Genomic DNA, 12414 nt, shown 5'->3' with positions numbered 1-12414 from the left:
CTCTCTGAGCCAGCCTTGAGCTGACAACATATGCCTCCCCGAACTATGAGAGTGGGTTGGGGTTAAAGCTATGACAGCCAGCATGTTCTTAGATGCGAATCTGCATCATGGGAAGACACAGTTCAGCCTCTTTATAAAAAGCATGCAAAATGCACTTTCTTTAACACATTTCTTCAGACAGAGTGTTTGAGCAGCTGAGAAATAGCTGGAACTGAAACTCAAACGTGTCGCAGTGTGACTGCCTGAGCTCCCGGGGCTTTGCCCGGACATAGCCTACCTGCCACGCAAGACTTCATCAGCGCAGATACTCTTGATGGTGGGGCCCACCCATGTCCCGTGGCTATCGCAGGCCTATTGTTTTCATTCAGCTGCTTACAATCAGTCATAAGTCTGTCAAGATTCATAAGCACTTCTTAAATACAATTGTGGGAACAGAAGTTCAACTTCCAAGCCATTTTGCTCCATGACAAATAGTGCTGATCTTTAAAGCTCGGGAAAAAAAGAATATTTTTATGACCTCATTGCAATTCTTTAGTGCTGTGACCCTGATGTTTGTGGAAAGGGCAAAGTATCACATACTGTACATCTTGCTAATCCTTACGCTGCTCATGTTTAGGAGTCATCCATAAATAGCTACTGTTCGTACAAAATACTCATGCACCTACAGCAGGGTGCTAGACCGCAAGCAGAAAGCTCCTAATTGATACTTCTCTCTTGGCACGTATGCCCATGCCATTGGCACATATTTCTTTTCTATCAAGGCTGGTCATTCAGCAGTCAAATCTGCAGCAGGCACACTGCAAGCAGATGGGGCTGCCAGTCAGGGACAGCCAGCCAGCTTCTCCAAAACCCCTACCCCTCTGCTGCACCCAGGGGCAGGGGAAAAGGGGTGCACGAGCAGGGGAAAACAGTTGGGTTTACACCACTGCATGGGAATAATGTACATTACTGCTACAATTCAGTCACTGCAGCACCACACAGTGCAGACTACATGGAATGCTCCTGTTCAGACATTAAAAAATGCAAGCCTTGCTTGGGTTTGATCAACATTTAACAAAACAGGTGATAACTCTTATCAGTTTCATTTTTCACAGTATTGGTTGTAAGCTTTAAAATAAATCTCATGTTGGTTTTAACTCCTAAGTTTAAACATAAAATAATATTTCTAAGTTTATATTTGGTGTATTTCTGTGTGCATACAATTCAGAGTAGTAACTAAATGACAGAATTATTTTGGCTTTTTTTTTTTTTTTTTTTTTTTTTTCAGAAAGTATTACACTTTTCTCTGGAACCTTGAAGCAGGCAGACTCTTGCCAACTGCAATGTGCCACAGAAACAGGACTTGAAGCTATTAGTCACTGATAGTCAACAGCTTCAATTTCTAGCTATTGGATGAGCTGCAAGTGTAAGACGAAACGTGTTTCTCTCTTCAACACAGCAGATGTTTAATCATTTAACTACCAAGGCAAGGTTGTTGAATTACCCTGCTAAAACCTTGATTTACATTGTGGCAGGTTGGTGCAGTTATTCAAACAGAGATTAGACTGTCCTTTCTGGGGTTCTAATTAAGCTTGGTGTTAATTAAATGGGATAATATTTAACAGAACAGTTATATTCATTAAATACTACTTCTGTCTTCGGAAAGATACCAGTGATTCAAACTGATTCAACAACCAGATTTACAAATCTCAGCATACAAACGTAAGGCTAACCTAAGCCAGTATCTTTCATACAGATGCTTTAATAACCAGACTCTTCAGAGCAGAGATGTCAGACAGGTGAACAGAAGTCCTCTCAGATGAGTTTGCAATGCCTACCATCAGGCAGGTCACTGGGATATACACGCGTACAGCAGGAACATGCTTGTCTTCTCAGCGAGGAAACTGATAGTCCTGGCTACTACTGAGACAGCCACGTTCATTCTTTCAGCAAGATAGAGCAAGACAAAAGGAGATAAGGATGGTAATTTGTAGACTATAACACTTAAAGACCTGGACACCAGACTAAGAGATCATTGCACTAAATCCCATTTGAACAATAGATAGCCCTTTATCAGAGGCATCTCCGATCCAGCAGTAAAACAGGAGGGCACAGGTCAGCACAAATTGGGGTCGGGTCGGGGCGGGGGCGAGGGGGCGGGTGGAACAAAAGAAAGCAACTGGATGTTCTTTTTAAGCCTGACAGGAAATGATCAGCTCTTACAAGAAATTCAATTGGTGCCAAAAAATTGCAGAGAAAGGATCGTTTTAAGGAACGACTTCAAAGAGGAGAAAGAGATAACTTCTACTGATGTTACAAACAGCTCCTACATATAAATACTGCTGCAACTGCTGGAGAATATAGACTATGTGTGCTGTAGGCTGCTATCAAGGGTGAACTGAAGACAGGAACTGAACGTGAACGAAGAGCAAGCTTTCAATGCAGTAACTAGAATAGATAAAAAATGCAAGTATTTTTATGGTCATAGAAAAAAATGTAAATTTGTTCTTGAGAACAAGTATGGAGGGTGACATTTTCTGTTTATAGTTTTATAAATTAAAAAAAGTCTATTTGAAAAAGACCTTATCATCACAGTTTTAAAAAAAAAACATTCTTAGTATATTCCTAAAGCAAGACCTGAAATCTGGTTATGCACTTGCAATTAGGTACTTCCCAAATTCTGTATTTAGTGGTGTCATCAGCATGGTCCAGTGGATACAAAAGCAGATTGGGATTCAGAGATACTAGTCCTGGCTCTGTTTCTAGGTGATCTGGCCATGTCATTTCAAAGTCCTCTGCAAAGTAAGCCAGCTTCATTATTTTCAATTTTAGTAGGATGGAAGGATAAATTGTTCCAGTGGACAAAAGTGGTAGAGAAAATTTATGTATAATTACTAACTTTACAAATTTTATACAAAATACCTTGATTCAAATGAATAGCATTTTTCATTCCTGTGTTTTAATTAGCAAAAAGGTGAAAAACATGCAGGTGAACATTAACTGTTCAAGATGTAAGACTTCTTCATGCATTATTTCCAGAGCCCTGTCAGTAGAGAACAGCATAAGCAGAAAACAGACAGATAATCAGGGCTGTACTTAAACACGATGGACTTTCTACAGATCAAATTTCTAAATTTACTGATTCTTGAGAACATGGAGCAGAGCAGAACCTGTCTCTGTCCAACTGAGATCCCTCGGGCTAACTGAGATGTCTAAGCTATAATACTGAAGTTGCTTTTGCTTTCTGTCACACGCCGCTTCAACATTAAGAAATTTCAGTATAATCTCAAGCAATCACTGCCCTGCAGAGAGGCACAAAATCCTCTCAAGGGGCAAAAATAAAACCCAGTCACAGGCAAACTCTCTAGCAGGGTTTTGGTGAAACCTCTGTCAAAAGCAGTCCAGAATTTCATCTAGCTCGAAGTAAAAATTTCATCTTAGCCCCTTACTGCATTTGGCCCATTCAGAGAAGTTGCCTGAGCTGAGCGCTACATTCGGCTGCTCTACTTCCAGGCCAAAACCAGCTGCCTCAGAAAACAGAAGGAATATGTAAGTCAAATTCCCATTCTCTTTGTCCTAGCAATTTAGGAAGTCTCAAGCAATAGGGTAAGAGAGCAACAGGAGAGAGGAGTGTGGCGTACAGACGCCAGGTTCTAATATAGATACACAGGACTTTCCCTGTTTCCATTCCTGACAATAAAAACTTTAACATAAAGCCAATTCTTTCATATAAATTCTGACCAGAGCAAAAGACTAAATTAAGTTTCATCCATGTTGAGAGGCCTGAATACAGCCTCAAAGTTCTCTAAACAATTAAACCCTTGCAGAGAGAGACCCTTGCTTCTCTTGGAAATGTTTGTATTAAGCACTAAAAAGACTGAATTTAGGTAATATTTCTTACGTGACAGGAGCCCTCTTAGAGTTCAGACCTGAAAAAACCAAGACTTTCCAGAATCACAGCCGCCTTTAACTAGAATTTCTTTTTAAATAATGTTGGTACTGATACTAATATTCCAATGGTCAGTTTATGTGACTGTTACAAAGGCAAACCTTTCTTGGGTCTAGTTTTGCTTTCCAGACACCGCATTTTGTTATGCCATTGCAGGCTACACTGAAGAATCCCTTTACCCATATGATGAACCAGAACTGGTACATAAACAGAGCAAGCGATACTGAGCCACCCCTCTTCAGTAAATCCAGTACATAGTAACCTTGGAGTTCAATTTTTCGTAGTCTTTTATTGTCTTGACACTACTGAACTCCCTTTCTCCTTCCTAAAGTAAAGTTTATTTGTAGGAACCCTATTTTGTGTTTGCAAAATACTTCTCTACCCTTACTCAGTGCTGCCAAGCAGCGTCCAAGAGCTGCACTAGCTCAGTAAAACATCATTCATGATACACTACAGCTTGCACCCACTTTAGACCCATTGACAGATCTCTTTGCATCAGATAGCTATCCTCTTTCTTAGATTTCCCTTAGTCCTGTGGAAAACTGATATTGTTACCATCTAGGTCATCAATAAAAGTGCTAAATAGTTACTGATAATAACCAGTTCTTACAGGATCCAACAGAATGGCACATACTCAGTGAGGATTCCCCATTTACAGTCATGTTTCATAGCCTGTCTGCCAGCTTTTAGTCCATTTAAGAAGCACTGCATTGATTTCATTTCAGTCTAGTTACTTCATCAAAAAATCATGCCTCACAGAAGCGTATTATATATTACTTCAACACGATGGCATTGATCAAACTGTATTTGTTATCTCTCAAATAAGAGAATAAAGAAACGAATAAAAAGTCAGGCTAATAAAATCTATTTTCCAAAAACCACGGGTGACTAGTCTTAAAGAATGATAGCAAGTTTAAATGTAGTCCAGTAGAACAATTTCTTTCACTTTTTCCAGGCCCAGAGCCAAATTGATAGGCTTGCAATTATCCAGAAGATTCCTTTTTAAAGCATTGGCGACAAATTCCCAAGTTCCCTACAATTTCTCTGTGTTTCAAAGCATTTTGAAAAATTCAAGCTTCATAAGCCACAGAACTCTCCAGTGAATTCTTTAAAAACTTCTCGGTATTAGTTGTCAGGTCCAGATGTTTAAATAAGTCTAACAGTAACAGTTCACGCAGCAGCACAACAGTAGTTCACGCAGCAGCACAGCTGCACAGCAAAGGTGGAGGAGGGTGTTATGACCACCTTCAGCAGAGGTGCAGCAGCCTGCCCACCGACACGTGGAGAAGTAATTCTATGAATACTTCATTCTAATTCTAATGGACATTTCATCTATGGATATCTCATCCATAATTCTACTTGTCCTTGAGATTTTTTGTGTGCCTTTATCAATTTCCTGAAGTTCTTAACTTTTATTTTATAAAACCTTCAAACCCCTACCTTCTCACTTGGGGATTTCCATAGTAATAATTTCTCTTTATTGGGTTTTCTTTGCCTTTTTGGTCGTCAAGTTTAATATTCTTAGACAGAAAAAAGAAAACGTTTTACCATTTTTTTGTCTTGGAATGTTCATTTTCATAAACCAGTGAGAACAAGGACTTGAATATATTTATTACAGGAAAACAGAATAAAATCATGATTACTTATGCCTAATTAGCTACTCATTAGTGATTTGTATGTCACACAGGAATAGGAGAGGAAAAGCCATGGTATTGCTGACTACAGGTACCATGACACTCAATACAGAATTACACCATCAGGGAAAATCCCTACGTGCATCCCCCAGAGTCCCCTTCTCTGATGTTGAAAAATTCAGCTGCAAGACACTGCTGACCAAAGGCTCATGACGTAGATGGGGGCTTCTTGCTGGCCACGTCACTCAGCTCCTCAAAGAGTGGCAGCACGGACCAGATGGACTCCTGGCTCATCCTGCAGCACCCCCTACACAGCAGGTTTCTACAGAACATGCTTTTTAATGGTCCTCCACATACACCACAGAGCAATTCTGCCTGCAGCCCCCTGTCCAAGGAAAGTTAGGTAGATCCCCACTAAATCTAGGCATATTTTCTCGGCTTTGGCTAGTGGAGATACACACTGGATAGCAACTTGAACAGCATTTTCAAGATAAGATCCCAAAACATAAATTCAAGATCAGGACACAAAATTAAATTAATATCATATGCAGATAAAGTGAGGAAAAGAGACTTTTTAACCAGTATGCACAAGATTCTCGAGTGGACAGGCTATATTAATTATTGGTAGTTTATTATTTATACTATGTCCCATGACTACTCTTTCAGCCGTGCAAGAAAGAGTAGCAAATCCAGCAAGGCTTTCTGCTTTAGCAAAGAAAAGAGTCGTTCGCTAGATGTCAGTGGACTGTCTTTTCTGTTCTTCTGCAATAGCTATTCTCTGAAGGCTTAAACTGATTGTTCTTTAACCATAATGTCGTTAAAGAAATGCCAGGAAGTTTATTCGTGGTTTATTAATACTGCAGAGGCCCCAAAGCAGCAAGATAATGTCCAGACTTCCATAAAACAGGCTTGCCAACCATTCCCTTGGCCAGCTTCCAATTAAAGGAAGAACATGACAGCCAAGCTGCAGCTATAATGACTTCAGAAAATGCTGAAAAAAAGTAGAACTATCCAAGCCACAGAGCCTTACTTCAATTACATACAAACCAACCAACCAAACAAAAAAACCAAAATGCACTTTTTGCGTTTCATTTGTAACATCACAAAGGTCCAGACTGGGTCTCTAAGAATATTTCTTCCCCAGATGCTTTTTCAGAGTTCAGGTTAGTGTTCTGAGACCAAAAGACAAAGCCAATAACCCACTGCAGTACACTGCTTCATCCTACCACATGCTTTTTTCCCTGCAAAATATTGATAATTCCATCACCTGGGTTCCTGTTATCTTTTTGATAAATGAGGCTACTGCCTTCCTAACTTATTAAGGCATTTATCCTCTCCTTTACATTTGAAATACTGGGAAATACGTATTTGATTTACCTAAAAATATTTCTGAAGCCCTTCACTATAAAACTATTTTGGTGAAGACAAGGTGGACTCAAATTTGTAGTTTCTGAGGTCTCCTAAGTTTGCACCCTGACATAAGAACACCTGCATTTCCTCCTTCAGGGCTGAGCATCAAAGACTTCCCTTTTCAAGGTTAACACTTGCAGATATACATTGATCTCTGGAATGTTACAGGATGAAAAGGGGGTTTTAAAGTGTTAGCTTTCCCATGAAAAGTAGCTCAGCTTCTTCTGAAGGCACATTCTATTATTGAGCAGTCGCTTTGCTTTCTATGAAAATGAATGACCATACGATACATCAAAGTGCGCTGTTGTATTCCTACATACATAGAGGCTCACGCCACAAAGTTCAGGACCAGCATTGCAAGGCTGTCCCTCACCATGGTTTGAGGAGGTAGGGGACAAGGCACAGGACCTTCAGCAGGACAGATTTGTCCCCTTCTGAGCATTCAGGACCAGGCCTCCCCAGCTGTGCTTGCCACCAGGCAATGCCCCCTCACTGCTTACACATCCATATTCCAGAGATGCAAGCGGAGACATTTCAGATGTGATTACCTATCCCAGCTGTCTGAGCACTTCACAAATGAAGGAAATTCCTTTAATATAAAAGTTGCATATAAAAGGGTGGCTACACAGGATTTCTCTTGGATGTAAATGTTTGTCACTATTTGTCCCCCACGACATTCAGGTCTCTAAACTGGAGAGACATGGATTTGATGGATGGACCACTTGGTGGATAAGGAACTGTCTGGATGGTCGCACTCAGAGCTGCAGTCAATGGCTCAATGTCCAAGTGGAAACAAGTGACAAGTGGTGTTCCTCAGGGGTCAGTATTGGGATCGGTGCTGTTCAACATCTTTATTGGAGACACGGACAGTGGGACTGAGTGCACCCTCAGCAAGTTTGCTGATGACACCAAGCTGTGTGGCACAGTCAATACATTGGAGGGGAGGGATGTCATCCAGAAGGACCTGGACAGGCTTTAAAGGTGGGCCCATGTCAACCTCATGAAGTTCAACAGGGCTAAGTGCAAGGTCCCACACCTGGGTCGGGGCAACACCAAGCACAAATACAGGGTGGGAAGAGAATGGATTGAGAACAGCCCTGGGGAGAAGGACTTGGGGGTGTTTTTTTAGAGCATTCTAAAATGTGGAACTGCTTAATTTATGTCATATGATTTAAATCTAAAAATTAGATATCAGGGTTTCACGTGTAATGTTTTTTTCTTCAAAGAAATAAAACTGACTCTATCAACTGCACAATCACAAGCAAAAATCTGGGAACCTGACAGGCAGAAGACACTCACTTTTCATGGTGCACCACTGTTCCTCACCATCTTGGCATCAGAACATTTCTGTAGAGCTGTCACAGGGGGACTGAGGTAAGGATTCCTAAGATTTATATTCGAACAGGAGTTTGGCTGTCAGGAGACAGTTATTCTTAGGTCTTCCTAATGAGGTCATGAAGAACTTTGTTTTCAAACACAGTATTTCTGAGTTGTAAGTCTAATATTCCAGAATTATAACTGTGAAGAATCTGATGTATTCTGGAGTGTGTTATCTTTGTATTTATTAATATAAGTATTCACCTACCAGTGTCTGAAGTTAGGCACGTAAAATCTACAATCACTTATGTAAGACTGCAGGATGCCAAGTACTGGAAGATTTGTAGATATTTGCTATCATTCTGAAAAATTAGTTAATTAATTTAGAAGAGTACTTTAATATTTGGGTTTCATCCCTGCCACCTAACATTTCACAAAATACATTTTAACACATATTTCTAAATATTTTTAATGTTCATTTAAGGCGTTGTCTCCCTTTGAATATGTATCCAGTTCTCCTGACATCCAAGATGAAACAGTTGTTCGGTAAGTTTTGTCATTTAGTTCATTGGAATTGGGATTTCATTTCAAGGTTTGGCTTTACAGAACCAGGGATAACATCCTAAAAGTGCATCTAGCACTTATAAAGTGGACAACAATCTGGAGAATTAAGATCTGGTTTATTTATTCGGTGATGACTGAGGAGATAGCCACAGCAGTCTTTCCATATTCCTCCCAGGGATTTTATTTTTTAAAGTACCAGTAAATAGCAGTCCTAACCAGTGGAATATTACTTCATAGTGCTAAACACCAATTCACATGCTATGTATTGTGTTTTCCCCATTCTACTCTAAGCTGTTATGAAAACAAACCCAAAACATTTGTTGCTGTGCTATGTATAGCTCAGCTAAGAGTCCTTTCCTCTTTTTCATTATTTGTATCTGGAACTGGAAGCTTTTCTTGAAGCAGTATTGTTTCTCCCTTGGAAAAAAAAAAAAGGCAAGAGAAGATGAAGTATTTAAAAGCCTCGCATCTTACAGAGTACCCCTACTTACAAATATGCTATAATTGGCATGCTCGTCATTTCATGTAGAAAGAACCAGACGATGGTGGAATTCAATCCCTGCTAAGAAAGCAGGAATAGGGCTTACAAAAATGCTTGCATCTGTCCCTAATTTGCTTGCGCATAAACCCACGGTAATCTGCTTTATTGCCAAAGTCATATAAAGACTTTGGGCACCAAGCAGCATAGGTAATCTCGAACTGGAGGCCCTCCAGCCTAATTAGACACAAATGCCCAGAAGGCCTGAGACTGAAATATGGCATGTAGATTTTGAAATGTATGAAGAGACTGAACAGTTTCATTAGCAGCCGTCCGAGTGTATGTTTAAGCCTCTGAAGTTCCTTTTTTTGACTGAAGGAAGAAGCCGTGTCTATGCCTGAGGCTAAGTATAAGGAAAAGCATTCCGCTCCTTCTGGAATGGCCCCGATCTCCCAGCTCCCGCCCCAGCATACTCCAAAGTCATCCCCACAGTCAGCAAGCTGATTTAATATCAGTAATGCTGGGAAAGCCAAAACATTATAAGTCACTGAAAAATAAGACAAAGAAGCAATTCTGTGGAGAGTTTAAAGAGATATTGGTTCATTATTCATTATTTAGTACATACATTTCTTAAGGAAGTTAGTCATGGAATTTTGCCAGAAGCTGTAAAAAGTGATAATTTCACTTATTTCAAACCTCTGAATGTTTTTTATTTTTCTGGCATCAAACAACTATTGCTGGCTACTTTCTGATTACAAGTTTGTCTCTCTCTGATTACAAGCATGTATCTACTTTGTAGCACCATGCAAAATTATGAGGGAATTAAAGAAACAGAGGAGAAGATCATGACAATTTCAAGGCAGAATGTGTGTGGCAAAAAAGACTATGCATGACACAGAACTGACCTCCATGTTGCAGATTTCAGGCACACTGGGAGACTATCTATTTTTGGAAACATAACAACTACACTTAACTAACCAGAGGGTGTGATAGAAATGTTTTTATCAAGTTATCTCCCTCTAAGTTATTTGGGGGAACAATGAAAAGCAACACATTATTTCCTTTTTGAATTGAGTTTTTACATTATCAGGAAATATCAGAGCGGCCACAGAATTATAAACAACTTCTGGTTTTAATAATATAAAAGGAGCTTTGTGCCTCTTTTCTTTTTCTGCAAACACAACACAAAGGAAACACAGGGACACAGTGGAGTCCAGAGATCTTGCGTGCAATAAAAAAGTGTGGATAAAGCCTTCTGTTAATTGACATTCAAGGTCAATTTGTATCTTTGTCTGTGATGCTGTGGCCTATTTGCTATTGTTGTATTAGTGCCTGAGGTCACCAATCAGCTCCATTTTCTTGATAAGTTCTATGGGAAGACTATGTGACATTTAATTTTAGTAGCAAGCACTACTGTTACAAAACAAATAGGCAAATTTTAGGTGGGGATAATTTTTTTAAAGAATTTCTCTTAAAGATCATTTTTATGGTTTTAGTTTTTGTAAAGGTTTGGGGTTTTTAACAATATGTACCAGGACATTGTTATCTTTTGCCCTTCCTTGTGCTTTAGGCGTGAGATTCAGGGAAAAAAGAAAATAAAGCGGTAGGAAAGGAGTTTCTTGGCCACAACAAGGCAAGCCTTACAGTACTGCCCATCTCCGCCTGACCTCACCCAGCAGTGAATATCGGAGGTGATGCCTGGCACTGAGAGGCCATTTCCTCACGTGCATCCCGGGGTGCGACCGAGGCATCCCCTCTGGTAGGGGACCCGCAACCTGCCGAGGGAACAGAGCTTTGGACCGCGGGCATGTCTGTCTACGGGGGCACACTCAGACAGACATGAGCTCACCGCCCACGCAGGAGCCAGCTCCCGTCCAGGAGCCACACAGCCTCATGACAGCAAACCTGTGCCCAACCTGATGCTTCTGTGCCTGTCAGAAGCCGCCGAGATTAACCAGCCAGCATCCATACGTACGTGCCTGGGACACCAGAGAGAAAGCCTGGCAGGCCCTAAGATGCCGCACGCAGGCCGGGCACCCCAGTGGGCTGAGTGCTCCCGCATTGACGATGAGGGGGAAAGGCACCAGCGAGGCCGGTGACCTGCCAGCCTTCACTGAGGATCAGGAAGGAAATTAAGCGGGAAGCAGGCAAGTCTTTGCCAGCTGAAGTGGGCGAGAGGGGAGACGCCGCCTCGCTGGGCATGGGCCCAGGCAGAAGCAAAGGGGGCTCAGGCGGTACACGGGGGGCACAGGCTGGGCGGTGGGGGGAGGCAGCAGCCACAGGCTGTGCCTGCCAGAAGAAGGAACCCAGGTGCCGGGGCAGGTTGGCGTCGAAGCCAAGCGGGGCGGTGGAGGCCGGGAGGGGAGAAGCCACCAGCTGGGCAAAGTGGGGGACATCGAAGGGGGAAGCCTGCAGGCCCCGGTCCCGGGAAAACGCGGCCCTTCTCTGAGCTGAGGAGTTGCACCCTAACCGCGGGTCCTCGGGCAGGTGAAGCGCCCCTCAGGCGGGGGGACCCCCCGTACCTGACCCCGAGCGCTCTCCCATGTCCCCCCCATCCCCCCGGCCCCGCCACCGGCAGGGCCCCCTTACCTTCCCGCTGCTGGCAGGGGCCGCTCCTCGACTGACCCCCCCCAGCTCCTCCTGCGAAGGGGCGGAGGACCTGGCCCGGGGGCTGCCCCGCGGCGGAGGCGGCGGCCGGCCCCCGGCCTGACCCTGCTCCGTCGCCCCCGGCCGGCGAGGCGCCCCCGGGGCCCTCAAACGGCGCGGCAGGGCGAGTAGCGGGGAAACCCCGGCTCCCCCGGCCGCCGCGGCGGGCGCCTACCTGTTGCCAGGGAAACCCAGGTGTCTCCTCAGCCGCGGCCTTCCCCGGCGGGCGGCAGCTCCGCTCCCCCGCCCTCCGCTCCCGCGGCGGGACCCCCGGGGGCTGGAGCGGCGGTGGGGAGGCGGCAGAGAGGAGGGTGGTGAGGGGTCGGCGGGGGTGGCGGCGCTTGTAGCTGACGGGGACGGGGGGGAGGGGGTTTGGGGGGGGGGGAATTTAACGAGCAGAGCTTTTTCTACGCGGGGTTTGGGGGCGTCTTTAGGCA

The 12414-nt window shown here is 43.2% G+C and overlaps 1 long non-coding RNA gene across 4 annotated transcripts in view; it reads right to left on the bottom strand.

Annotated features, from left to right (window-relative positions):
* Positions 1-12101, bottom strand: part of LOC141750196 (uncharacterized) — a 241862-nt gene extending 229761 nt beyond the window's left edge. For all 4 annotated transcript variants that reach the window (XR_012589605.1, XR_012589606.1, XR_012589607.1 and 1 more), the window contains exon 1: positions 11921-12101. This is a non-coding gene — a long non-coding RNA (uncharacterized LOC141750196). The remainder of the gene's footprint in view (positions 1-11920) is intronic.
* Positions 12102-12414: the final 313 nt, after the last annotated feature.

The sequence above is a fragment of the Larus michahellis genome, chromosome 1, assembly GCF_964199755.1.
Source record: "Larus michahellis chromosome 1, bLarMic1.1, whole genome shotgun sequence".
Taxonomy (NCBI): Eukaryota; Metazoa; Chordata; class Aves; order Charadriiformes; family Laridae; genus Larus; species Larus michahellis.
This window is presented reverse-complemented; position numbering and strand designations above follow the sequence as displayed.